General features: G+C 37.9%; 1 protein-coding gene across 2 annotated transcripts in view; it reads right to left on the bottom strand.

Annotated features, from left to right (window-relative positions):
• The window catches only part of clstn2a (calsyntenin 2a), a 363,118-nt gene that overhangs the window by 265,543 nt on the left and 70,115 nt on the right, over positions 1–27,460 (bottom strand). The window lies entirely within an intron of this gene.

Raw genomic sequence — 27,460 nt, 5'->3', positions numbered from 1 at the left:
GCTGTTCTTATTACTCTAACTCAATTCGCAATGAGGAAATCAAATTAAAACCATTCAGCCTGTCAGAAGATGGATTTTGTCTCTCGCTTTCTTTCCGAGTGCAAAATAACAAAATCAAACAAATGTTTTGATGGATGGTTCAGACATCCTGGTGCTTTGGAGGCCATCGTACATGCGCAGCTTTCTGGAATTATTACCTTATTTGTCCTACTGTGCTGCAGATCTAAACTACAAAACATCTGTGGGATTCATTTCACTCCCTTCATAAAATCGGATTTTAATGTGGCACGGGATTAAAACAGCCCATCGATTCATCTCTCATTGCTCAAAACCTGTGGAAGATACGGCCGCGGGGCAAATGTAAAGCAAGAACCGGCATGATCAGCATTAAAAAAAATGTAAACCTGTTGTACTTGTGGGGTCATTAAACATTAGCAGAACAATTATCACAAATCCAACAAGCTTACGAATTTAATACACCTCAGCCAATAAGACCTGAAAAACTGCCTTGCCTATAGTAGGCATCAGTATGCATACGTTTCAAATCTTGATCATACACACTACACTTTCGGCTTAGATTGAAAAGCTGTAAATTGCCTACAAATCTATTTCCGCCTGGTGTCTGCAAAGTTGACACACTCAAAAAGTTGGCAGACTATTTTCCCAAAATCCGTTCTATCCTCTCAAAAAACGGCCTTAAAAGATTTATTGCGCCTCAAAGTCAATTTATTTCAAACAAAAAGGAATTAATATTTCCACTTGACCATGAGATATAACCACAGAGCACAACAAAGGGAAAAATAACAAATAAAACATGAAGCAACAATGCCGCGCTCGCCTTCGTCCGCCTTGCTTATGCATACCGATGGTAAACAAACAAATGAGTTCCCGCTGTGAAAATGTGAAAGAGAGATATTGTGTTTTTCTTTATTCTTTATTGTGCAGAATGATTTCTATATGGCAGCCTGATAAGAAGGTTGTTCAGCATTTCGCCTGAAAACAAAGCTACAGTAATCTGCATTTGAATGGATGAGGGGCGAGCGGATTTATATAAATGATTCGGCTTTGATCATAACGTTATTAATTTGTCTTATTGCAATGTAATTTGTAACCTGATGATCTTGAAAAAAAGAAAACGAATATAACGTGCATTTGTGTCATAGGGCAATCTGTTCGTTGAGATGATATAAAAAATATAATACAACACGAAAAAATACAATGTCGTAAACTCTGAATACAAGCATACGCTGCTTTTAATGACTTTTGGTGGGATATCTCAGGGTGCAAACATTGTGCCCATGCTGTGATAGCCTCACATATTCCCTCGACCACTTCCCAATCTTTCGCAATTTTCAAAGAAGAAGCAGCAGCTCTGAATCTACAATCGCACAAGCCAAATGCAGTGACATATAGAGATGTGGCCCCGAGGCTATAGACTCTTTAATAAGGGTAGTGGGTGTAGTTAAGTTCCCCAAGGCAGTGAGCTGTTTGGTACTGTAGCTTTCTCAATTTGGCACAGAGGCTGACCTTGCCACCCATCTTAAAATGTTCTGATACCTGCCTCTATGACGACTTCCTATTGGACAAAGCATGCAACGGATATTCACGCATGTCCGTGGTCGCTAATGTGGTTCAGAGAAGGAAATGCGACTCTGTACTGTCTGCCTGTCAAGAACGTTGACACTTTAATCACCTGTCGCCTTTTGCCACGTCAAGGAGAAAGACAGGCTGACAACACCGTAGTGGACGCTGAAGGCAGATTTTGGGAGGCTCCTCTACGTCTGTGACAAAATGACACCGCGCACGTTGACATCCAGGACAGGGCCTTCGTGTCACCTGTCAAGCCACCTACCTCTAGGCTTCAACACGACCTTGATGCCTCCAGCATCGACTCGAGTCACAAAGTGTATACAAATGCAGTTGTGCCAACTGTTCTCAAGACTTTAAAAGAAACAGACACGTCACTACACAAGCTATAATCATTGATTCACGGTTGAGTGGCGTCAGCCCTGAAAAATGACAGCCTTTTCTCCGGCCCATACCGAATGAGATCCATTTTATAGTCGTGCGTGGAACTGAAAGGATAGCAGAGATGGATTTTGACATCGCTGCCTTTAGGCTACAATGCTCACATCAACCTCACCAGCACCTTTTTTGCTCTGAGATAAACCTTCAAACTTTCCAAGATGATGAACAATGACAAAATCACACTTTGCGTTTAAAGCGTGCTCACTCTAGTTATCGGCACTATGTCTATATGTTGCCCCGAAGGGCCACTTTTACTAGATTTCTGAGCAAGAGTACACAGAGGACACAAAGCTTTATGCAATTTAGCGTATCAGACACAATAAAACTCCGAGATGATTTCACCCGGGTGGGGCCGTGCCTTCAGGTGCGGCTCTTGGCCCGCTGCGTGACCTTCTCAAAATTGGCCTTGATCCATTTTAAGTCGATTTGGACTAGCTATACCAAACTACGACGCTGCAACAGACACTGTAACACGAGGCTATTTAGCTATTTCCCTCCCGTTTTCCTTTTAAAGAGATAAAAAAGAATTCAATTTGTGAGTGGCCCTGGCGGCTCTCTCTGACTGTGTTTGCAAAGTTAATGCAGAAGCCGTTCTCCCTGGGGTCAGCAAGAGGAATATGGCGCTCGCTGGAAAAACAGAGGGAACAATGGCTTTGAAGATGGCCACAGTGCTCTGGGGAGTCGAGCAAATGGAAAAATAAAATTAAACTATAACATCCTCGCTTTCAAGACCTGCCTCCAGCAGCCTGGGTCTCTGTTTTCTCAAGAAATGTCCTAAGACCTTTACTTGTAAAACATCACAATATAGGGAGAGTTAGAGATTGCACAGAACGCATAACGAAGGTCTTAGAACTGTTTAATTTTAAGATTCACTTAGTTTCAAATGTGCCCTTGAGAATTTAAAGTAGAAACAAATGTGACAATACAGTTGACAATGACCTATAAAATTAATTAGAAAGCTCAGACAGCTCTATACACTTCTAAAAATAAAAGTGCTTATATGGTTTTCACAGCGATGCTATAGAAGAACCATTTATGGTTTCTCAAATAACCATTCAGTCAAAGCTTGTTTAAAGAACCATTTGTGACCCCATGCTGGCAAAATGAGTCGGAATTAGCAAATTTTCAAAAACTAGTTATTTATATTTTGACATTCTTTATAAAAAAAATTCAAAACAATGCATGATTTGTTAAAATCTGACAAAAAAATTTTACAGAGCTACACCTGTTTGAAGTTAACAGAGGCAATTTTGAGAAAAATCAAGTTTTTTGAAGTTTCAAAAGCAAAATCACTGCATCCATGCCTTAAAGTCACTGGTATACACACAAAGTCAGAAACAATATCTAAAGGAATATATATGTTACCCTTAAAAGTCCTGGAAATAGGCTAAAAAATGCCTTAAAAAGACACAAACTGTACCTGCTGTGTTAATTGTATCATAAAACGGTTTACATCATTCGAATCACAAGTATTTCAGCTTTCCAAAGATATGTGACATGTTTAGCTTTATGTTTTGAGTTGTTGTATTTGATGAAGTTTTCTGTGAAATCCCTCGCACGATACACTTGAATTTTTTAACTTTTTTCTTTCTTTTGTTGTTTGATTGACATTGAGACAGACAGCGTTAAGATCTACTGTAATGCAAGGATCTAATATAATGTTACACATCAGATAATTTTCCCCAACAGTTAACCAGACATTCACTTAAAGTGTACCTATTTCATTGCAAAAAACAACAGTATTTTGTGTATTTGGTATAATAATGTATTCACATGCACTCTAAAAAAAACAAACGGTGCTATATAGCACCAAAACTGTTGATTTGAATCGTAACCATAGAAGAACCATTTTTAGTGCCATATAGCACCGGTGAAGCACCTGTGTAGCACCGGTGTAGAACCATATTGGGGCCATATAGCACCACTATGGCACCACATTTGGTTCTACATAGCACTATATGGCTCTTCGCCGGTGCTTCACCGGTGCTGTATGGCACTAAAGGCGGTTCTTCTATGGTTACGAGCAAAGAACCGCTTTTGGTGCTATATAGCACCGTTTGTTTTTAGAGTGTGGTATATGGTTAAAAAACACATTATTTACACATACCGCTCCAGATTTCCCTCTCTTTTGAAAAGTGTTGTGTCCTTGATTGGCCAGCTAATCTGTATGTTGTGGTTGGTTTGAATACCTCTGACGTCAGCAGGAAATGTGACGCTCCTTACCATGTTTAACACTCTGCGGGCGCCGCAAACTAAGATAACTCTGCTGATTTCGGACGTACAGATATGATTTATACATCATTTAAACGTTAAAGTGTCTAGTTTTTTCTATCCACTCCCAATAAAAACAGAATGTTGTGTTTTTCGCAAAATTAAGAAAATAAACATGATTCACGTTTTGTTCTCACTCCCTCAGTGAAGTCCTTTCAGAAACGCGTCAGAAAAATTAACTGTAACTTAACGAATACATGTCATAGAAACAAAAGATAAATGTCTACATAATGCTTGGAATGTCAGCTTTTAAATGATGTAAGTGAGATCGAAAACATATATTGTCATTTGGTGTAAACTGTATGAGAATTAGGAGAGGGACCGTCTCTCTCCTGTTACCTGATGATCTGTAATGAGATGGGATCGCCACACCCCTGCGCCATTGAAATGAATGATATTGACATCCATATGCATAACTCATGAGACATCCATATGCATAACTCGTGCCTCCTACAGTCAATGGATACGCAATTCACAACCCAGTCTCTCCATTCCTTGTTGTTTCATCCGAGTGCACCAAACATGACATCTAAATCCTTATTTACTTGCGTATGTGTGTATCTCCAGACGCGAGTGTTTTCTTTGTTCTTCCGTCAAACAGTTCACGCAACGCGCACATACATAAACACACGAGTCAGGAAATTCTACGCGCTTTTTGGTATTCTTAGAAAATACGGGATTGCAAACAGTACAATCCTTATTTAGTTGCGTCTAAGCGCATATCTCCGCACAGCAAGTTTATTAAACACAGGATCACTCGCATTACTGCTTTCATGATCAACACGTGAGGTAATGGCGGCGGCTGTAAACAAACATTGATAAGTTTATCACGCTTGTCCCTTGTTGTATTACTACTATAATGATTACAAAAACACAAATAAGAGTCCAGACAACGATAGGCAGTTCTTATTTTGAGCTGTTTACTGCACAAAAGTAAAACTCTCGATGGCCAACCAAACACTAACCTGTGTTCATTTTTACGATGGCCAAACACTTTACTATGATTACTATGGTTTTTAAAGGTATACTTGTGAAATTAATAGAAAATATTTCTATATATATAGGCACACACATTATATAAATATTTTTTGTTATAAATTCCCAAGTAAACCTTATCATGGTTTTACTACAGAGAAAGTTACATTTCTATTCCTACAAGGCTTATTATGTGGCTCATTATGCAACTCTTTTGTTTCTCAGCTGTCAATCACTGATTATTCAGGACCTTTCCCGCCTTCACGCATATGGCCTTTCCCAAGCAATGTGTCTTAGAAATTGTAAATCAATATATTGTTTTCTGTGAATGAGCACGCCGGATGATTTTCACATCATTTTGAAGAAAAAACTCTAGACTACTAGATCCTGTTTTGCAAAGTCTTGAGAAAACATGTTTAGAATGAGTTTTGGGAGTACTTCGACTCGCCTGAAAAGTCCGCTCCCCTTCTCCCTCTCATAATGGGAAAGGGAGGGTGTTACTGCGCAGAGTCGAAGTACTCCCAAAAGTGCTATTACGCCATAAAATGTAGCTCCTCTTTTAAATCCGCTTAGAAAAAACGCTACGTTTTATTTTGTACCACCAAACTTGCTTGTATAACTACTCGTCTTAAATAGGAAAAACGTTGATGTGTTTGGTCACTTCTAACTTTATCTCTAAATGGTACCATTGAATGAATGGGGCTAAGCTAAATGCTATCGAAGCGTCGCTGCGCGCTCCAGCGCTTACGTGCACGCACACAGATGATAGAGGGATGTATCAACAATTCTTAGTTAAGGTAATAACATATTTTAATATTGAAAATGAGTAGACTATTCCTTTAATAACTCTTTTGACGTCAAGCAAGTCCTGCACTCTATTTTTAATTCCTGCATGTTTTAAAACCGAAACCAAAATGTCGGATCTTTGTGTAGGTAAAGCATTTAGGATGGTACACCTATCAAAAAATACAAATAAATATAATTTAAAATGTTTAAAGGCTACTTTGGATCGCTAGATGAGTGCTTAAATGTACTTATTTTTATGAAAACCTCAAAATTGACATTTATATTTTCTTTGGGCTTTAGCTCACATCTTAAACCTTATTATAATCTAAAAGAACCTTTTTTCACCACAAAGAACCTTTTTTAAACCTAAAAGGTTCTTTATGGAACCATTCAGCGATTCATGAAGCTGATTTATTTCTAAGAATGCACAGGGAGCTTTTCGTCACAGATTTTTTCAAAGGCTCTGAGAGAGCCCTGCCTTAGAGAAAGCAAGCATTCATTGAAGAGTCAAGGATATTTCTAGTGACTTTATATCATGAAAAATGCTTCAGCAAGAAAGAACTACCATTTCATAATTCCTTGCAACCTTGAAGGTTGGAGTGTGTAATATAACTACCATATTAAATGTATCATCTCAAGATTTTAACTTTTTGAAATATTAACCAATTTCTTTAACAATTTCGGATCTCTTTTATCTATGGATGGCTCACACAGCATATCAAAATGCAAGACCTGCGAATCCATACAACTGAACCAATAAAAGATTTAAACATCACACATTGAGCATCTGCCTCAATTGAATACAAACTTGGTTTGGAATCTAAAAAGTGGATGATAAATTTTACTATTTTACATTCCTATTATTGCAGATAGAGTTCTATATTAACTCCAAAGCATAACATCACGTCCAGTTTCCAATGTTTGTTTGCGAGCCTCAAGTCATTGTCCACCCCCATTTGGCCCCATCATGCTCAGTCACTAAGGAGATAAGCACGCAATCATATTGATGAACTGATTGCCCAATTTCTCATCCCTGGATTGCCTAAGCATCTATCCGTCTAAGAGCTTGAACCCCGTGATGTGACTATAAGCACCGAAGGGGGCTTAACATTAGCAAATGGCCCTCATTCTTAAATTAACAGCCAGCAGCCTCCCGCTACGTGCCTGTCTATAAGCCATCCCTCTTCAACACGTCCCGTCCATACAGATGCAGGCAGAACAGGAAGAAACAGAAAGGAAGTGATAGAGAGTTAGACAGCGAGTGTGAAGGACTGAGTGAGAGAGCGATAACAAGCTATTTATCTGAAAGCTGTCGTACGCCTTCACCTCAGTTTAAAGTAAACAGGTTTTCGTTAATGGCTCTGTCACACAAATGCACAGATAGAGAAAACGTTTTGTTGAGAAAACGATGGCTATCACAATAATCACAGTCCAAATCATACTCAAGCTTTCGGAGGTCAAAAACTCGCACGATAAATTGCCTATTATAAAATTTCTGTGAAATGATCCGCTGGATGCAGGAAAAACTACACGATGCTGTACATGATGTAACAGATATTAGAGTATATAACTAGTACTCACATTGTTAAGATGAAATAGACTGAAATGCATGCTGGTCGAGTGCTTCATTTGCTTGCTTTTATAAGTTGCGATTTTAGTATGTGGTTTGTGCACCCAATTTGGAGCCCGAAGGTAGAATGGAGAGAAAAAGAGATATTATGCTGTAATGAAAAACCATTCTAGTTGTTTGCTTTGCCTCTCCTCGCAAAAACATTAAGCATCAGCCCGAGTTTTCTCTCACGCTGCATTTCCAATGGAAATTGAATGACAGGCTACTGTTTATATTCTTATTTGACGCTTCAGTTAACTGTAGATTTTGATCAAGCGCACTTTTGAAGCTTGAAGGATAAAACGACAAGTGTTTGAGGAATCGTGCGTTGCGATAAAGCAAACGGCCCGTATGTCACACATAAAGGCGCCATTTAACGTGTGTGCCAACGCGTCGCAATTATTCAAAAGATGGAAGAATGAGATTCTGACATTGTGAGTTCTGTGACGCTTCAAAAGGACAAATTATTCATTTGCCGTGTTCCATTTCCCCACCGTGCCGATCAAACGCTAGACAGAGACAACCACTCGGCAACGCTTGCTCTCTCGCTTACTCATAGTGACATAAATAACAAAGCAACAACGTTATACACAACACGTGTAAAAGCCTTTTTACATTTTATTGTTTTATTTAGTCATTTCACTGGAACGAAGAGTGGGATGGAGAGAAAGATGGAGGGGGGAACAGAGAACAATGCTAATTCAAATGAATGTGTCACCTATTCTTACATCTACCACCTGACTAATGGGAGGGATGATACCTTTAAAACCGTTTTTTCTGTTTTTAAAGCTTTGATTGTGTTTACAGTGCGCAATATAACATGTGTTCATGTTTCACGTGTAAGTCGTAAGTCCCTCCTTCAGAAATACGTATTGAGTTCTGATTAAGTGTAGTTTGTTTAGTGTGTTGTGATTCAACAGCAGCTTAGCTTGCCGTTAGCTTAGCTTGCCGTTAGCTTAGCTTGCCGTTAGCTTAGCTTGCCGTTAGCTTAGCTGGCGACTGACGTATTCCTGTGGGCGGAGGTAAAAACTGTTCTAGTGACGTCATTAAAGCAGGAAGTAGAGGGTTATAGTCCAAACCCGCCGTTCGCTGTAGGCTTTGAAAGGCAAATTCTTTTAAAGAAAATATATCGCCTGGCAGTGAACTTTGAGCTTTATCATTTTACAGATATTATTTATGCTATTATATCAACATTACACACTAACTAGGGTTTAAAAAATGGTATCAGGAAGAATGTGACCTTTAAAGAGTTTTTTGAGTCAATAAACTTGCTAAATGTCACCAAATTGCACTCGAGTGTACAGTAAATTGAATTAAACTATGAACAAACAACCATTTTCTTCTTTGGAATTTAAGGTGCTAAAACACTAATCCAGACTTTTAAGGCCCAATTTAATTCATGGCCAAACGCCAAAAGTTACAGGGGCTAAATTGTTTTGGCGTACCTTAATTGTCCAAAAAGATCTAGGCTGATAACCAAAAGTATGTAGATTTAAACCCAAAATATGAAAATAACATTATTGTGCGCAGTGCTTAACTCCAATTTGCACAAGGGAGATTTGCAATATCATTTGGGTACTGTACACTGTCAGAAAGTAAGATATAAAACTGTTGCAGTACCCCAAATAAAATATTGTACATTTTTTGGGTACATTACTGTACCTTAAGGATCTATTGTGTACCCCTAAAATTGAACTGGTACAAAATTGTTCCTTTAGGGTAGAATATTGTACCCCAAAAAGTGCAACATTTCAATGTGTTGTATACACATTAACTTTTCCGCCGCCAGCGGGTTTTTTTTTAAGTTGCCAGTCAGTGCTAGCATTTTTCATAATTTTCACAAAAGTTTAATGCCTTCCAGAAAATGTTCATCTTTAAATATATAAACATGCAAGAACAGACCCTCTGCTTTCAAATAACAACAAAAAAAATGTTTCATCCTACCTTCATCCAAGTTCTCTTTTTATCACCTCTCAAATATGGGTAGGTTTCTTCAAAAACACCAAATTTTGAATTTTTTTTTAGATAATTAATTTTTTGTGAAGGGGCTTTTGTTAAAGATCATCAGAGTGATCCTCAAAACATACACGGACATGCAGCTGTTTGCCCTAGGGCGATACTTCTAGGTTTTATAAGTTGTGGAATAATAGCGGTATTGCGGAAAGCCGTAAATACTCGTCATTGGCAGGGAAGCGTTTTCTCTTAAGTGACGAGATAACTCGTCAATGGCGGCGAAAGAGTTAATGGAACAAAAATTAACTTGTGAGGGTACCACCCCAGCGACAGAAAAGGTACATTGTTTTTTACCATTTTTTGACCGTGTATGCTACAATGAATGCAAGACATCTGCAAGATTTGTAACTTACAGGGCCCTATTTTAACGATCTAAGCGCATTGTCTAAAGCGCACAGCGCAACATCTAAATGGGCGTGTCCGAATCCACTTTTGCTAATTTAATGACGTGAAAAATGGTTTGTGCGCCGAGCGCATGGTCGAAAAGGGTTGGTCCTATTGTAATGGGAGTATTTTGGGCGTAACGTTCAATAAACCAATGAGAGTCTCAGCTCTCATTCCCTTTAAAAGCCTGTTGCGCTGGCGCTATGTCTAATGCCTATTTAGATGACGGACTTTGTAAACTGAAAAACTAAGCGGAGGAAGAAGATCCCCAGTTTAAGATTAATGTTAAAAAAAATTGTGTTGTTTTTCACTTGTATTGAAATTGTAAATTTTTTTATTAAAACCTTTAAAACCCGTTTTCTTTTAGTCATGGAAGTAAAAAAGCAGGCTTTTAATTGCTTTAAATGTATGGCTATCCAATATCATCAAAAAATAATTTACAAGTATGTAAGATAAGGTTTGTACTCTAACAATACTTTATTTGCAACAAACAGGAGATAAAGAATTTACAAACGGCTCTCCGCACGTTTCAGCACTTTGGACAGCGCTTTTTTAGCAAAGAGTTTTTTTTTAGCATTATTTAAAAATGTTTCTCATCTGACCATATCCACAGGTACATCATATACAATAAATCCGTGAGGTAGCATTTAAAAACTTTTAAAAACAGATGCATTTGTTTAAACCAAAGCATTTATTTTCTTACCAGGCTGCAGGTGAAGCAGCTCTTTGTTCCTTTTAACGTCTCATAATTAGTCCTCATTTATGTCCAAGAGACTCAATAATAATCTTTTACATTCAATCCTTTAATCTTCCATATTTAAAAGCATTTTTTTGCTGCTGCGCATTCATGTACTTTGTGATAAGCAAAACCGCGTTGTCGTCCCGTTTATAGGCGCATATTACTAATGCGCTCTTTAAATAACATAAAACACATTGCGCCATTGACTTTAGATTTTAGACCAGGTTTTTGTTGGTCAATGGGGTAGTCTATTTTAGTTGCCTCAAAATAGCAACGCGTCAGCAATGCGCTTGAACACACCTCGTTTTTCAGACCAGAACGCCCATGGGCGCAAAGCGGGCGCAAATGCATTTGCTATTTACACAACGCGGCGCTAAACGTGAAAATTAGGGTGGAAACTAGCGAAAGACACTTGCGTCGCGCATTGCGCTGCATTGCACTGCATTGCGCCAGGTGTAAGATAGAGCCCACAGTAACAAATAAACAAATTAGTATGATATTGCCAGACCAATGTGGGGAAATAGCTTAAAATGAATAGGGTAACACTTTATTTCAATAGTCCACTTTAGACATTTTACTATTTATAAGTAACTTTGCAACTACCAATCTTTAGAGAAATAGTAGACTGCTTATCTACTAACACTATATTGTGATGATATCTCAACAGACAATCAACTGTATCTTTGCAGGTGCATGTCAACACTAACCCTAACCTCTTTCCTAACCCAAACCTTACAGTCCACTAATACTCTAATGGCAGTTAGTTGATGTATGGTTGCAAATTAATGAAAGCAAGTTGACATGTAGATGCAAGTTATTTATATTTTGTAGAATGTCTAAAGTGGACTATCAAAATAAAGTGTAATCATTAAGGGTTAATTTTAGGACCATAACAAATGTCAACAAAATTTGAAAACAATTTATAATAGGTTAAGTGCCAACTATCTATGCCCACTTAAAGCATATTACTTCATTGATAATAGTTGCCACATCAGTTGTTAATAAAGCAATAAACCCCAAGAAGCAGTGGGTTACCAGTGCATTTTATAACAGCTAAGGGGCGTTGTTAGGCACGACGCGAAGCGGAGTGCCTAAACCCCCTTAGCTGTTATAAAATGCACTGGTAACCCAACGCTTCGAGGGGTTTATTGCGTTTATAAAACGGTTACTTCATATGCATAACGTTAGCGGGATTTTATAAAATAAAACACAAATAAGTTGTAATTATATTAGTATAAATATTACTCTTCCGCCAAACAAAGTAGTTCCTCAGAATCAAGTGTGGCTGCAACAGAGCGCAGTTCACAAACAACAGAGGCGCAGCAAAGGCACAATGAAAATATCTGATTAAAGACAGTGGTGTTTATTTTATAAATCAACATTCATCTAATTTATACATTAACATTTATATCGTGCAACTGTTGAAGTGATGATCAAATATGTTTGTAAGCATGCTTAACTTTTTTCCCGTCAGCTTTTTTTTTAAGTTGCCACCCAGTTTTAGTTGAATGCCTTACAGAAAAATGATCTTCTTTAAATAAACATAAGATATCAAATGAAAGAACAGTCCACCCGCTTTCCAACAACATCAAAAAACGTTTCATCCTACCTTCATTTGTTGTCTTATCAGTTATCACCTCTCAAATTTTCAGCTAAATGCGGAGATAATTCCATTTTTGTGAGGAACTTAGAGATCAGATTCAGAGCCTGATCAAAACACACGCTAAATCCACCACAACGCTGATGTGTCGAGTGAATGCCTCAGTGTTTAAGTTGGGTAAGATTGCCCTCTAGTGGATAATAGCGGAAATATCAATAAGACAAAAAAAAACTTCAGAGAACGTTTTCTCTTTATTGATGAAATGTTTTATTTATTGACATTTATCTGGATATCGCCATAATTGTGCAAAGGTAGAAAAATAAAAAAATGATTAAAGACTGTGGTGTTTATTTTCATAAATCAATACGCAGCAACAGTGGCGCAGTGATACTTGTGATGCGGTCTGAACCGTGGGTTTACCGGGGTATTTTATCACGGCTTAGAACGCATTTCAACCAATCAGAATGAAGAACCAGAACGAGCCGTTTTATAATAGATGTTTGACCCAGGGAGGTAAGCGAACCAAATAGCTGTTTATCTCGGCACGTGTACGTTCTTCGTCTAAATGCTGATGTGAGTGTTGATTGCCGCAAGGGCAACATAATTATTGGTCCCAGCAGTCAAGGTCAAATGAAGGTGTGAGTAGCGTAGGACAAATATCTTCTGGACAAAAAGGGTCAAGTGCAGATAAACACATTTACAGCTCAGCTTCAGTCCAGATTCACAGAGCTGCCAAAACAGATTGGGATACAAGAAAGACTGGGGGAGGTGTGTAACACAGTCCGCACCATTATGATGTCCTGCGATGTTTGCTAAGTATTTTCACTGACAGAGCAAAGAGTCCTGGGCAGAGAATAATGAACAACCAGAAGAGGTTTGCTTAAAGGTTTATAGCCCTGTTGGATGGATTCTCAGCATTGCTTTATAAAGAAGCCAATTTATAGACTATACAATGTCAAACTATTGTGTACATTGCTTTTCATGCAATGCAAACACAATATATATTCATATTGACATGTAATCGAGTATACATACAAATATTTTATGCTAATACTTTATTGACCACAATGAATAAATTTTAACTTTTTACTATTCCAACTATAAATTCTGATTATTCTAATTATTGCTTCTACATTCATTTTCACTATAAGGTTTAAATAAATAAAACGTTTCCTCTAGCGGAGCAATGCGAGATTCTTTATTGTGAAGTTTTTTTTATCGTAGGAGAAAATCTGAAAAGCGACTTAGTATCCAGCTCCGAATTTTATCTCATTGCTGCTTAGGAGCAACCACCGAGATATGTTTCTCCCATAGACGGTAGTCTCTCATTGGAGCGATACAGCAGAGAGGATTTGAGTTCTTGCAGAGAGGAAGTACCTGTCACTCTGCCATAAATATTAATATTAATTAATTTCCCCTTCACGTCAGGGCCAAAGGCTGGGATAGATTTATAGCGGGCGGAGGATTTTCAAGTGGTCATATGTCATACTATCCTAGGTGAAATCTAAGGGAAGAAAGTGCCAGCCGACACAATCCATATTTATAAGACAACGCTACCTCCCGCTGAGAGTCTGTCAAGCACATGTTACAGGCTACAATTTAAAACACATAAACAAAACGCTACAAAATCACAAAGGATTGTGAACCAGAGCGCACAAATAGTACAAAAAATAGGGCGGTGGAATAAACAGAAATATTGCAAATGTGCATATCGCAATAGTTTGCAATTAATTAATGTTAATACTTCAAAAAGTAAAGTATGGTCAATGTTTTAGGTCGATAAGAATAATCTGGCATGTGGATGTTGGATGGGATATGTGTGCATGTGCAACTATGCATAATAGTGGTGATTAGGGCTGGGTTTCGATTCAAATTTCAAGAATCGATTCGAGTCTGATTCTCAAGATCTTCAATCGGTTATCATTGTTCGATTCGATTCGATCCGATCTTCGAGATTTAGATAAGTGTTTTTGAAAAAAGCCCGAAATGGTGCCAGATAGGGGTGGGCGGAATGACCAAAAATCTATTCCATGAGTCATTTTATTTCATGGTATACATGTTTTTCAGTTTATATATATTTTTTTATTATAAAAATGTGCAGTTATTTGCCACTCACCATAGCTTTTAACTGCTCACCACAGTTTTAAAATATGGACAATTTAAAGTAAATAATGTTAAAGACACACTATGCAGTTATTTTACCTTAATATAACAGCTTCAAAGATATTTCGGTGGTAAACAAAGTCATAGTAGGGCGAATCATCCTCCTGTTAAAGCTCGGGGAGGACGCCGCTACCAAAACCAGCAATGCAAGCTTGAGAGAACCGCCCCCGACAAATCTCGCGAAAATCACGACTTGCTTTACGGCAACGACGTCACACACGTTAGGCTTGTTCGACTTCGTGTGGCACTGCAAGAACCGACCGCCGGATGACGTCAAAGTACCGCGAGAATGATCCGAGACGGCACTTTGACGTCATATGGCGGTCGGTTCTTGCAGCGCCGCACGAAGTCGACCAAGCCTATAACAACAACTACACACGCGAATTTGAGACGTGAGGCTAAACGATTTAAAAGTTAAGAAAGCACGTTCGGAAGCGAGTAGGAAAAGGAAAAGAGAATCTGACCGCGTTAGGAACCGGACAAGAGTCCCACTCGGTCAGGTTACTCGTTGGCGTGAGCTAAAAGACAGCACTGGAGGGATGCTGATCTGGCGATCTTGTTGACGGACTCTCATTTGTAAACATGTTTGCGGTCTATGTTGTATGTTGTTGCGCTTGCTTGTACAACAACAGTTGTCAATCTCTCACATAATTATCAGGACATAAATAAGCCTAAAGGTTGTAAATAGTGTAAACATGCACAATTTGCAAACTATTATGATAAATAGCAATAATCATGTATAGTGGCATTATAACGAACAATATGAGATAATGCAACGTACACAATTAACTTTGTCATGGCATTTTGTAATGTTTAATTGTGATTTAGCTGCAATCATGTTAAAACATTATAAGCTAGCAAACGCGGTACTTTATTATTATATGCACTCTACACTTGGAATAAACTTCTTATTATCCTATTACCATCATCTGTAGTTTAGTAGACTATGCAGTAGCCTAATATTTGTATGAAATTGTGAAACATTACCTGGTCATTATCTTTGGGGTACTAGAGTGGGAAATTACGACAGTTGCAAGTATTCTCCAGCGTCTCTAGGGGTCGCTGTTTGACAAAAACGCTGAATTGCATAGAACGGCTTTAAAGTGAAAATGCCCAGAGGATAACAACAGATTAAGTCTTGATAGACAGAATCTTGTTTTAATTGAGTTATTAATTTTATAGACTACTGAAGCTATAGTATGCATTGTATTTTGTATTTATGCATACATTACATTAAAAATAGGCATTATGTAAAATGAAAAGGTATAAATATATGCACAAACCTACAGACAGGATAAATACCTGTATATGAGAGACGGAGCTCTAGATATAGATATAATAAATATTACAGGTGCTATGATGTGATGAAGTCTGTTTTAAGGTCTTGACGCTCTTTACTTTCTATTACATATTAACATTTGCGTCTCTTTCTTGTCTTTCTGATCAAAGATGTTTGTACTATAAGCAAATTAGGCGTCAAACTACATCGATCCAGCAGCACACGTGTCACTGATATAAAAGCAAGTTTTGTCTTAGCTTGCTTAAAGTTCAGAAAACTTTACAACTATTAGCATTATGTGTAAGAAGAACTCTTTATAAGGCGACCTGTTGCGCGCGCCTCAAGAAACCTCTGCCCATCAGAAACTGGCTGCATGAGCACAGAGAGAGAGAGAGATATAGAGAGAGAGTTTCGCTGGAGACCCGCGGTGGATTCACTGGCGCTTATTATAAAAATTACACAAATAACTCTATATTTACATATAAATCGCAGCTTTGAGAGTTTCTAGAGTTTTCAAAACAACCGCTTGCTTAACGTTACTGACCGCTATGTTCGTTGTTTTAATGTCCTTCCACCTCGCGCGCATGCGTGAATTCAATGACGCGGCAAGTTTAAGTTATTAATTATTAAATCGATCCTCTGAGTTACGGATCGATCTTTAGAAATGAACATGAAAATCGATTCAGAATCGGTGAATCATTTTTTTACACAGCCCTAGTGGTGATAGTTCTTTAATATATTTTTATTTATTTGTTTACATTGAAACAATTTTTGATTTATTTAATGCAACAGTAAAACATGGCTATTCTTTCTTTTCAATTAAATATTAAACATATGAGGATCTGAGTTGCAAAAGCCGCTAAACAACACCTAAGTCAAAAATGAGATGATATTACCCAAATGCTATCGGCACATATTATACATTCATCAAATACTTTCACATTAAATCTGCTTAATCCCGGCCTCAGGTGATTCAGAAATACCGCTTTGTTGGCAGAATCCATTCAGTCCCATAAAAAAATAAAGAAAATATGTCAGATGGACTTAAAGGGTTTTGCATCTGAGCTCTTGATATGTTAAAGTGCACCTATTTTATTGCTAAAAAACAACGTTATTTTGTGTATTTGGTATAATATAATGTCTTTGTGTGGGTTATTGTTAAAAAACACATTATTTTCCACATACTGAACATTTTTGTAAAATATAATTACCTGAATCGTCGAAATGCTGGATTAAGATCGTTTGGGGGGGGGGGGGTCGAATCGAGATCACGATCTTTTAACAATTAATGGTACAGCTCTACAATCCATGTGTTTGTTGTAGTCCAAGAAAAGAGATTTTTCGTGGAGACGATAACTCGCATCATCGTTTACTTTGGCGTATGTACTTTTGCATATCGTTAACGTACTAATACACACCTACACACCAAAGGAAATGTAAAAACGTAAATCTGACAATAGGTGCTCTTTAATTATATGTTTTTTTTTAATGTATTTCATACAATTGAAAAAAAAAGGAAATATCGTATTGAATGTTGCATTACTGAAAAAAAAATAATAAAAAAACGATATTAACACACACATCACACTTTCAAAAACTCATGTGGAAACCCAAAACTGCATGTGTGCGTCTGCATATAAATGCCTGAAGCATCATCCTTGGCCAGCTCTTCTCTGTTTTGCTAGTCTGGTTAATGACGAGCTGAATCTGTGCTTTCAAGATCTTAAACGCAATATTCAGCATGCTGAGCAGGTTTTCAGAATAACACACCCGGGCATACAGGCCTTCATCAAACCTTAAAACACATTCCACCATTTTTTCTGCACATCTGATATAACACACACACACACACACACACACACTTTTTTAAAAAATCCATATCAAGCACTAAACACTGGAGAAAGCCAATCGGTCAAGGTTCAGCTTATAAGAATGACACACGCACCTGCTGGTGAATACATAAGTATATACATAAAAACACAAAAGTCATAAATACACCATCAAGGTGCAAGAAGCATCTTCTCGCTTCCTTTCAAAATGGTTGTTTATTGCAATGGAATAGATTTTTGCCAGCATATAAACCATTACTACTTCATAATGAATATAAAATCAATTATATTAGATGTTTTATACTTTTGAAGGGCTCTTAAAGTATATGTATAACTTGTATAACGCATTTGAAAATACAGATCTAGATAGTTGGCCTTGGGACTTCCTAGTTCTATATGCACCTGTATGCTCAGTGGTAGAGCGTTACATTAGCAGAAACAAAAGGTCAAGGGTTTGAAGCCAGGAAACACACATGCTGTTAAAAAAATATATGGAGAGTGTGTCTGGCATGTTTTCTTGTAAATTAGTGTTTTTTTATCAGGCTCTTATGAATAGGTTCAGTCATTTCACTTTGATGGCAGTGGAAAGGTTATTAGCCAGTAATTGAAATGCATTATTTTTACAAATGTCACTGATTTCATTGTTATTTAATATTTACCAATTTGACAGTCTTTCACTGAAAACCCAGTATATGCAAGCTTTTTGGCAAAAACAATCCAATTCTAAAAAAAAATACTTTTTTGGATAAGACAGGTAGTACACAGTTGCAAAATGACTAAAAATTCAACATTGCAAATACATTTAAAAAAAAAGTTGGATTAACTTAAAAATGCAAGTTGCCTGGTTGCCTTAAAGAGCACCTATTGTCTGATTTACGTTTTTACATTTCGTTTGGTGTGGAAGTGTGTATTAGTACATGTTAACGATATGCAAAAGGTACAAACCCCAAACTAAACGATGACGCGAGTTATTGTCTCCAACGTAAATCTCTTTTCTTGGACTACAACAAACACACAGATTGTAGGCAACAGCTTACTTCCTGGAATTGGTGATGTAGAAAAGCCCGACATTATCATAATTTCTCCCCCTTTGACTCACAGCCTGTAAGTTAACTCCTGTTAGCAACAGAATCTTTCAAACATGGTGAGGAGCATCACGTTTCTGGCTGATGTCAGAGGTATTTAGGTCAATCACAACGTACAGATTAGCTGGCCAATAAGGGACACAGAGCTTTTCAAATACACAAAACAAAGTTTTATAGCAATGAAAAAGGTGCTCTTTAAAATTTTGAGCTTATTCAACTTGAATTAGTTGTGTAAATAATGTAAAATGGTTGTCAAATTATATTTTTAAGTTAAATGAACTCAAAATTTTAAGGCAAATAGGTAACTTACTTTTTTAAGTTGAACAAAAAAAATCTTATTTACAGTGTAATAAGTCAGAATGTAAAAATTATAAAATGGAACCACACACTAGGGGGCGCTGTGATCCATGTGACTACCACATTCGGGTTATATTCAGGTCCAAGTACACACAAGGGTCCAAAGATTGAATATGATCCACAGTCATTTTGCATGCCGTCGTTTATACAATTTCTCTCCGTGCACTTAGAGGACTTTGCTGAAAAACGTGCCATTTAGCAGATTCTGCCAACAAAGCGATATTTATGAATGGGTTGAGGCTGAGATTAAGCAGATTGGAAACAAAGGTATTTTATAAACATATAATACGTGCCAAGAGCAGTCGGTCAATATCAATATCTAATTTTGCCGGAGGTTGCGTTTAGCGGCTTCTCATCTGAGCTCATAAATATGGTATACAATTTATGTTGAAATCCCTTTAGAAAACTAACCATGGTTGAAGGGCCAGTCCCATTTCTTCCCCCCTAAAACTACCACTTGGTTTTGAGTGCCCTTGACAGTAAACTCCCCTCAACGAGGGAAGTGGTGGTGAAAATCTTTCCCTATGAAATGGGACACCACTATATGGAACGTGCTCACCTACATCACTACTATTTTCATTCAGGAAAATGCCGGGTCCAGCGTTGCGTTGCCTGTTGCGTTGGCTGTGTTACTTTATTTATGACTGCTTAATCAACAGAGACAACGTGCATTCGCCGTCTTCTTAGCCTTGTGGATTTGTTTCAGGTATGTCAATCTGTTTAATTATTTTTACATTAAGATGTTGATGATTTAACGGTAGCCCAACTACAACTAGCCTAATGTTACCTGTTGTTTGTGTCGATAAACACAAACACTTTTCCAGCAGCATCCGCCATCTTGGTCGAAAAGTTTGGCTAGCTCGCTGAGCTCGCAAGGTATCCTGGGTAATTTCATTTCCTACTTCGTTTTAAGCCTGCATCGGTCCTAACTACATTTTGAGGGTTGATTCTAAGGGGAAAATAGTACTCCTTCTTGCTCCCTAAAGTAATGGGATGCCCTACACTTGCACACGCAAAAGCGAGGGTTAGGGCCCTTACTACAGTTAAAACCCAAACAACATGATTACTATAGTTAAGACATGATTCCCACAAAATAACCATGCTACTTAAACCATGGTTACTGTGTAAAACCATAGTTTTGCCAATGGAAACAATGTGCCAAAAAAACATGGTCACTACAAAAAAACATGGTTAGTTTTCCAAGGGACGCACTGTAAGTTGCTTTGCATAAAAACATCTATTGAATCCATAAATGTAAAAGTAGAGGTTTCAATGGTCTATCAACATAATAATTTAACTTTGATCAGTTACGTGGCATTTATGTTTTTAGAACAGAACATACTTTTAACAGACAAAGACCTCCTTGCTAAAACAAAACATCTCAACAAAGCCCTCCTCTGCATCAATGCAATCTTCGTATCTCACGATCATAATTCAGCATAAACAAGGCACTATCTGAATTCAAACCCAAGAGCTTTCCGATTGCAATGATTGAATGAGTTGTCTTCCACCAGCACACCGTTTTCCCCAGCGGGGGGCAACATCTCCGCTGGGCCGTATGTTCCACCAGCAGCGCTCATTTTCAGGGACATTGTTTGCATCATGGGGTCATTTAACTCTTACTGTCACCTGCAACTAGAACGTTCTTTCATTCTGCATCTAACTTTCCATCTACCTCTCTATTCCTTCCTCCATACCTCCGTTCTAGAGCTGTCACCATGCAGAATCTGTGCCTGGCCTGGAGAGGGATAGCTGCTGCCAAACACAGGGCACCGGCTGCAGTAGTGGCTCCATAAATAGCCCTGGTCCACCCTGTGACATTACCTGCCTACGACAAGATAATCATGATGAATCGCTCTGGAGCAAAACGCACACTGAGGAACAAAGAGCAGCATCAACACAACCCAACTGTGCTTTTTTAATCTTAGCATTCTTTTGTTTCATTCTCCTTGTTGTACTGTACCACAAAACATTCACCAAGGCCTTGTTTAAACCAGGTGTTAAGATCCAAAACAAGTGTTGAGGCGAGCCATACATCACTGTTGACAGGGATGCATCAGGAAATGTTAACATGCCACAAGACTGTAAAAAAAACTGTGATCGGTGTCCAACAAGTCTTTGTAAGAAATACAATAGGAGGGGTTATAAATTACAGAAGAGATATTTATAGTAAGATGTGGTATTCGGGGGTCTTGGGGGATCAGGTCAGTCTAGACCTTGCAGGGGTTGGCAGGATGTTTGACAGCCGATGACTGATGTGTAGGTGGGCTCTGACTGATAGCGTTGCAGTAAATTCATTCCTGCCTGCCGGTCCACTGCATGCATCCCTTGCCAAACAGACAAAAACACGAAAAACATGTCCACATACTCTGGCCTGCCTGAGAGAGTTTACTGAATGCTCCATTTAAATCATTGCTCGTAGGCAGCATAACTTCAAGCATCGATAAATGTTTCTGATCAATATACGTTTCCTTCAATAAGCTCTTCTGACTAATTACCAATGAAGCGACGCCAGGCTGCAATTAAAGGGACAATCAATACAGTAGAATAAAAATGTACTGCAGAAAAAAACAGTTTTAACAGGTAAGTAAAGAATAGAGATTAAAACTCAGCAGAGTACCAAAAGTCTTTTTAACATGCATATTTTGACTTCTAAAGTTTAAACATTTATTTTATTTATTCCCCCAGGATCAGGCAGGGTTCCCACACCTTAGTTAACTTCAAATTCAAGGACCTTTCAAGGACTTTCCAGGTCAAATACCCTCAAATTCAAGGACTAAATGTGGGGACACATTTCAAGTAAGAGCAAGGTTACATCGTGTTACCTTTTGAGATACATTGTTACAGTTCCCTTTCGAGGGAACTCGCGCTTGGTCACTGCGGTGACACTTTAGGGGTAAGTGCGTCTGAATGTGTATATCAAATTCAATGGTGAGGCTTTACGACAAAGACAGGGTGACACGGGAGCCAGGAAGTATATCGCTATCTAAAATATTCCCAAAGACGACGTTACAGGGACGCAGGAAGTATGGCAAGGGAGACGCAGCGTCTCGTTCCCTTCTCAGGAAACAACAGTTATATACGTAACCCAATAAGTTTTCATGTATCAAACACAACTATATGAACAAAAGCATTTTGGTATGAATCAACATTCGCATAAAGAACATAAAACATTTAAAGCAAACAGTTTAGCACGTGATATTATCCTACACTACACAGGGAATAATATGGATTTTTTTTCCAGAAAACTTCTTGCATAAAATAGATTCAAGCACTTTCAATGACCTGTATCTATGTATGTATATTTTCAAAAACATCCAAGGGCCTTGAATTGTTTTTCCCCAGATTCACAAACTTTCAAGGATTTCAAGGACCTGTGGGAACCCTGATCAGGGCACGGAGACAGCACGAGTTCCAGTTCCGGAATTCGAGCAAAGGAGACAGCGGTAAAAACCCAAACAAAATAATAAAACATTGCCACCACCTTAGTTGTCTTTTTCTGATGATTATTACATTCTGTCTGAAGCACTCAATTCAACAGCATCACACACATTATCCCAGTCTCCCTGAATTCAGGATACAGTTTTACTTTGGCAAAGGATTCGGTGGTATTTTATGAAGTGGATGACACCTTTTATCGCGAGACAATGGAAGGCAATCAATTCTGATGCTGTGTGGCATAAGTGCTGTTGTGCTTATGGAAAGCTACTTGACTTGTGATTAAATAAAATCCTACCAGCGAGAGTACACTTCACATTGGCACCTCTGCTGCTTTATAAGTTAAGAGCGAGACAATGAATAAGAGGAATATTAAGTATCAGTTGTGTTTGTCAAAGAGGCAAATTTAGTCAAAAGGGTCAGTGCCAGATAAAAACAGCACCTCTTCACTAGTGTTTTAAGAACAGCCTTGTAAAATTCACTCTTTTGTTTACAAATCACTCATCTGATAGCAGTAGCTTAAAATCAATGCTTTATAAGTGCCTAAATGTAAATCATAATTGAAGGCGACAAGCAATGTTTCAATTCTGCTCTTACTTGTTAGATTTTCTGGGAGTAGTTATTATTTAAAGCTACAATATCTAAAGGCTTTAAAAGGCATATTTATCAATTCACATAAAATCTCTTAAAAGTACCTGGATATTATTCCTTGTAGTCTCGTACCATCTTGCCACACATACTTTCCAATAACAACAGTACATACTTTACATTCACAGTATATGCAGGCACCAAAACTTTAAAAGGATCAACAAAGGACTAAAAAAGCATGTTTTTCCATTTATGGTCATTTAAATTTGGAAATATTTTGGCACTGTAGCCACATATAAATTACAAATATTACAGCCTAAACAAAGAGTTAAACTGCCAAACAGAACACGTGAATACACATTGCCACAACAACACAAACGCGTTATGCAACAAATACGTGTTTGACTTCATATGGCTTTGCGCAGATTTATCAGTCCCAGACATCATAGTAGGAATTGACCGATATGGATTTTTCAGTGCCTATGCCGATTCCGATTTTTGTTTCATGAGCCTTAGCCAATGACCGATACAGGCTGACGATTTTCTTGAGCCGATATTTGAAGCCGATACTGCTTTTGCTCACTCAATTTACATCATAAAAATGACACGATGATGCCAAATGTCTCAATTTAAAAAAGTAACATTTATTGAACTTAAAAAAAATATTTAACAAATAGTAAAAACAGGTGAGGGTGCTATGGAACTATGAACTGCACTCTCCACAATGACGAAGAACTATCAGCATTTTCCATTTGTCCATTTTAAGGCAAAACACAGGGCACTGATGTATTTTAAGATATGTAAAAAAGAGATGTTCTAAGTTTGGACAGTTTTTACATTTATCTAATCCCTGTCTGGGAAACCGCCTAATAGAGATGAGAAATAAAAACCAGCTTTGTCCAGCTATGATCAGCTGTTAGGCCAAGCTTTCAATGTTGTCATGGAAAGGTTATAGTCACATGACCTGCAATGGCTTGCGTCTTCCAGCGCTCTGGCTGTTGGAAAATATCGGCGAACACGGCAGCCACGTATCAGCCGATACACGTAAAACTCACAAATACTGGCCCGATATATCGGCCGGTCGATATATCGGCCTATCACTACATCATAGTACCGTTAGAGAGTAGGCTTGTTTGAGATTAGTAAATTTTGCGCAGAATGGATCACCGGTGATCGTTGTGAGATGCATGCTGGTTAGAAAGTGTTTCTCAATGTCAAGGAAGGATCCTCAAAGCCAAAATTTCGAAGATGCTACGTCATCGACATCCACAGCCCAGTCTCACGAAATTTAGTGATATAGTAACTTTTTGATTCTGTTTTCGTGATATTGTCACGACTTTCCGCGTTTTTTCGTGTTCGTATTTCTCCAGAGAGCCACTAATCCATGTTACAAAATAGCCTATAACTTATTGCTTTTGATGTTTTTCATGTAAAAACCACACAAACATCATAAGTAGACCAAGTAAGATATAGTTAAATTAAGTATATTTATATTATTCAATATGGTTGATGTAGTCTAATATAGGCTATTATAAATGTTTAATTTATATTTTTATATTTGTAATAAATTGTTGTACAGTTTGTACAAAAAAAAGATATAATTCATTTAATAGATGATGTTTCCTGTTATATGTTATCATTAGGGCTGTGACGATAAATTACGTGTCCCATTAAAAAGATCTGTCTAAAATCGATTCTAAATCGTAAGGCTGCGATTTTGTGTTTCATGCGCAGCTTGTGCGTGTACTATGGCGTTTTGGTCAGTAAGAAGTCCTTATCAATCTAAAATCAGTCGGAGTCGTTTATAACGTGCATTTAAAAAAGCAACATTCGTTAAACAAAATCATTCAAAATATTCTTTATTATCATGAAAATACCTAAAAACAATCTGAAGAACGGCGATATAAATATTCTACTAGACATTTCCTGGAATAGCATTTGTAATGCTACTTCTTCTGTGGCACAATCGGAGTTTCTGCACGAGAGCGCCCTCTGGCTTTTGGATGTGTTTTGTAATTCATTCAAATTAGAGATGCGCGGATGGGCTATTATTTCATCCGCAACCGCATCACAAAACTCATCATCCGTCCGCCATTCATCCGCACCAACGTTTCTGACCAGTTTTCAAAACCGCACCCGCCCGCCATCCACTGACTGGGCGATGCAAGGCGCTGCTGATGACAGCCACTGCTGATGACAGCCGCGAGACTAGAGCTCTAGAATATCAGCAGTGAACTCAGTCTCCGGTCGGCGCACATGGGACAAAAATAAATAAATAAATAGCCTAAATTAAACGCACAAATTACATAGTCTGCACTGGTGTCATCCTGATTTACCACTTTGTAAAACTTATTCCAGGCAACCCTTTTCTGACCTTCTATTTCCTTTGTTTTTAATTCTCATTTTTTGCGTTTGCCACGTACCTCCTTCGCCGGCGTTGATAAGAGCTATGTCAAAATGCGTCCTCATTTCTCCGCGCTGTTAATGATAGAACGAATGGATCCTTAACAGCCGAGGCTATCCCAAACAATTAAAACCTTTATTAAATAAGAGTGTATTAGAAAACTTTTTATTGTCACTGTTTTAGTATTATAAGTTATGTTTTGTGTTAATATTATTCGGTTTATGTTGCGTATATTTCTAAGGTTGATTATTTGATATACTGTTGAATAGTTTGATGATCTACATCAATGTGTCATATTTTGTGTAATATTTTTCTGATTACATATTTATTTTAATCAGTGTTGGGGAAAGTTACTTTTAAAAGTAATGCATTACAATATTAAGTTACTCCCAAAAAAAGTAACTAATTGCATTACTTAGTTACTTTTCATGAAAAGTAATGCTGACATTACTTTTAGTTACTTTTGCGTTACTTTTTCTTGGCTAAAGCTTGATCTCTTTCAGGCCTTGCTTTTATGACTGAAAAGTTCTGCATTCAGAAATTGCATATTTCATCACAAAAATGTTTAGCTCTGGCCTGCCATCTCAGTTTCTGACTCAAACTGTTTCCACACAGGCACAGAGAGTGCATACGTTAAGTTTAATTCAGTACATATTTTTTAATCAAATTAATTAAACTAAAAAAGTAACTTGAGTTACTTTTTTGAAAAAGTAACTCAAATATTAATGTGTACATTTAAAAAGTAATGCGTTACTTTACTCGTTACTTCAGAAAAGTAATATTATTACGTAACTCAAGTTACTTGTAATGCGTTACCCCCAACACTGATTTTAATAAGTCAGAAATGTTTCCGCTGTTTTCTGCTGACAGGCGCGGTGGGCGACTACTGGGGGCGCGTACAACAGGTGACGCAAATAATGGGTCCTCAGAAGGCTAGACCGTCTAATTTCAGTTGTCTTCGCGAACTTCTGAGACTGCCACCTTGAAAGACAGAGTGCTCACCTTTTAAGGTCGCATGCTTAGAAGGACACAGCTAATAACAAGCAGTCGATCCGCCACCCGCCTGAATTTAATTAAAATATTATTTTTCGTCACGTCATCCGCCCGATCCGCGGTTAATCCGCGGAGTCCGCGGCTGTGACCGCCAACCGCGCATCTCTAATTCAAATTCATTCATTGAGAAAACTCGCATTTGCATGATTAATCATTACAGCCCTGTTTATCATGCTTTGGCCTACCATATTCTCTAAATGTTGCAATTTGCTTTTACTGATTTTTTTATTTTTTAGACCACAAATCATGATAAATATGAAGGAGGAGCTTTCTGCAGGTATGATCAATATATTTTTTCAGAGTGCTAAGTTCTGGGATCACAGACACACAACCACTAAGTGAAACGTACACTGTTTGTTTCATACAGTGTAAAAGCCGGTGTCTCTGGGCCAGCCGGCTCCACTCGTGTGCCATTACTGCCCGTGTTGCTCCGGGTATCTCAGCCTGTAAATGCCCGCAGGGACAGCGCAACATAAACAGATGGAGAATCAGGAACCATCAGGTTTCATTTTCTAGGAAGCCCTTTTGGCAATTCTTCAAAAAAGTTATGAAATGAAACATCCTCAAAACCACACACACAAACACTGACAAGTGTAATGACATTTTAGAAAGCATATGTTATCAGTAAAAAAAACTTTTACAGTGCTTTAACAAAGCCAGAGGGCCTGCGATAGATTTCAACACGAGACAAAACCTGTTCCTGTCCAATTAAGCCTAAACAGTGAGTGGACCACAACTAAAGCCCAGTTGCGGGAATGTGCGCAGCCATTACGATGCATACATTTTCTTGGTGGACAGATAATTGGATTAATAAGTGACACTGGCTAACAGTTTTAAAGCACCTGGGATGTCTCTAAAA

Source organism: Misgurnus anguillicaudatus, chromosome 2 (genome assembly GCF_027580225.2).
Source record: "Misgurnus anguillicaudatus chromosome 2, ASM2758022v2, whole genome shotgun sequence".
NCBI lineage: Eukaryota > Metazoa > Chordata > Actinopteri > Cypriniformes > Cobitidae > Misgurnus > Misgurnus anguillicaudatus.
The sequence above is the reverse complement of the archived record's forward strand: the minus strand, read 5'-3'. Positions and strand labels throughout refer to the sequence as shown.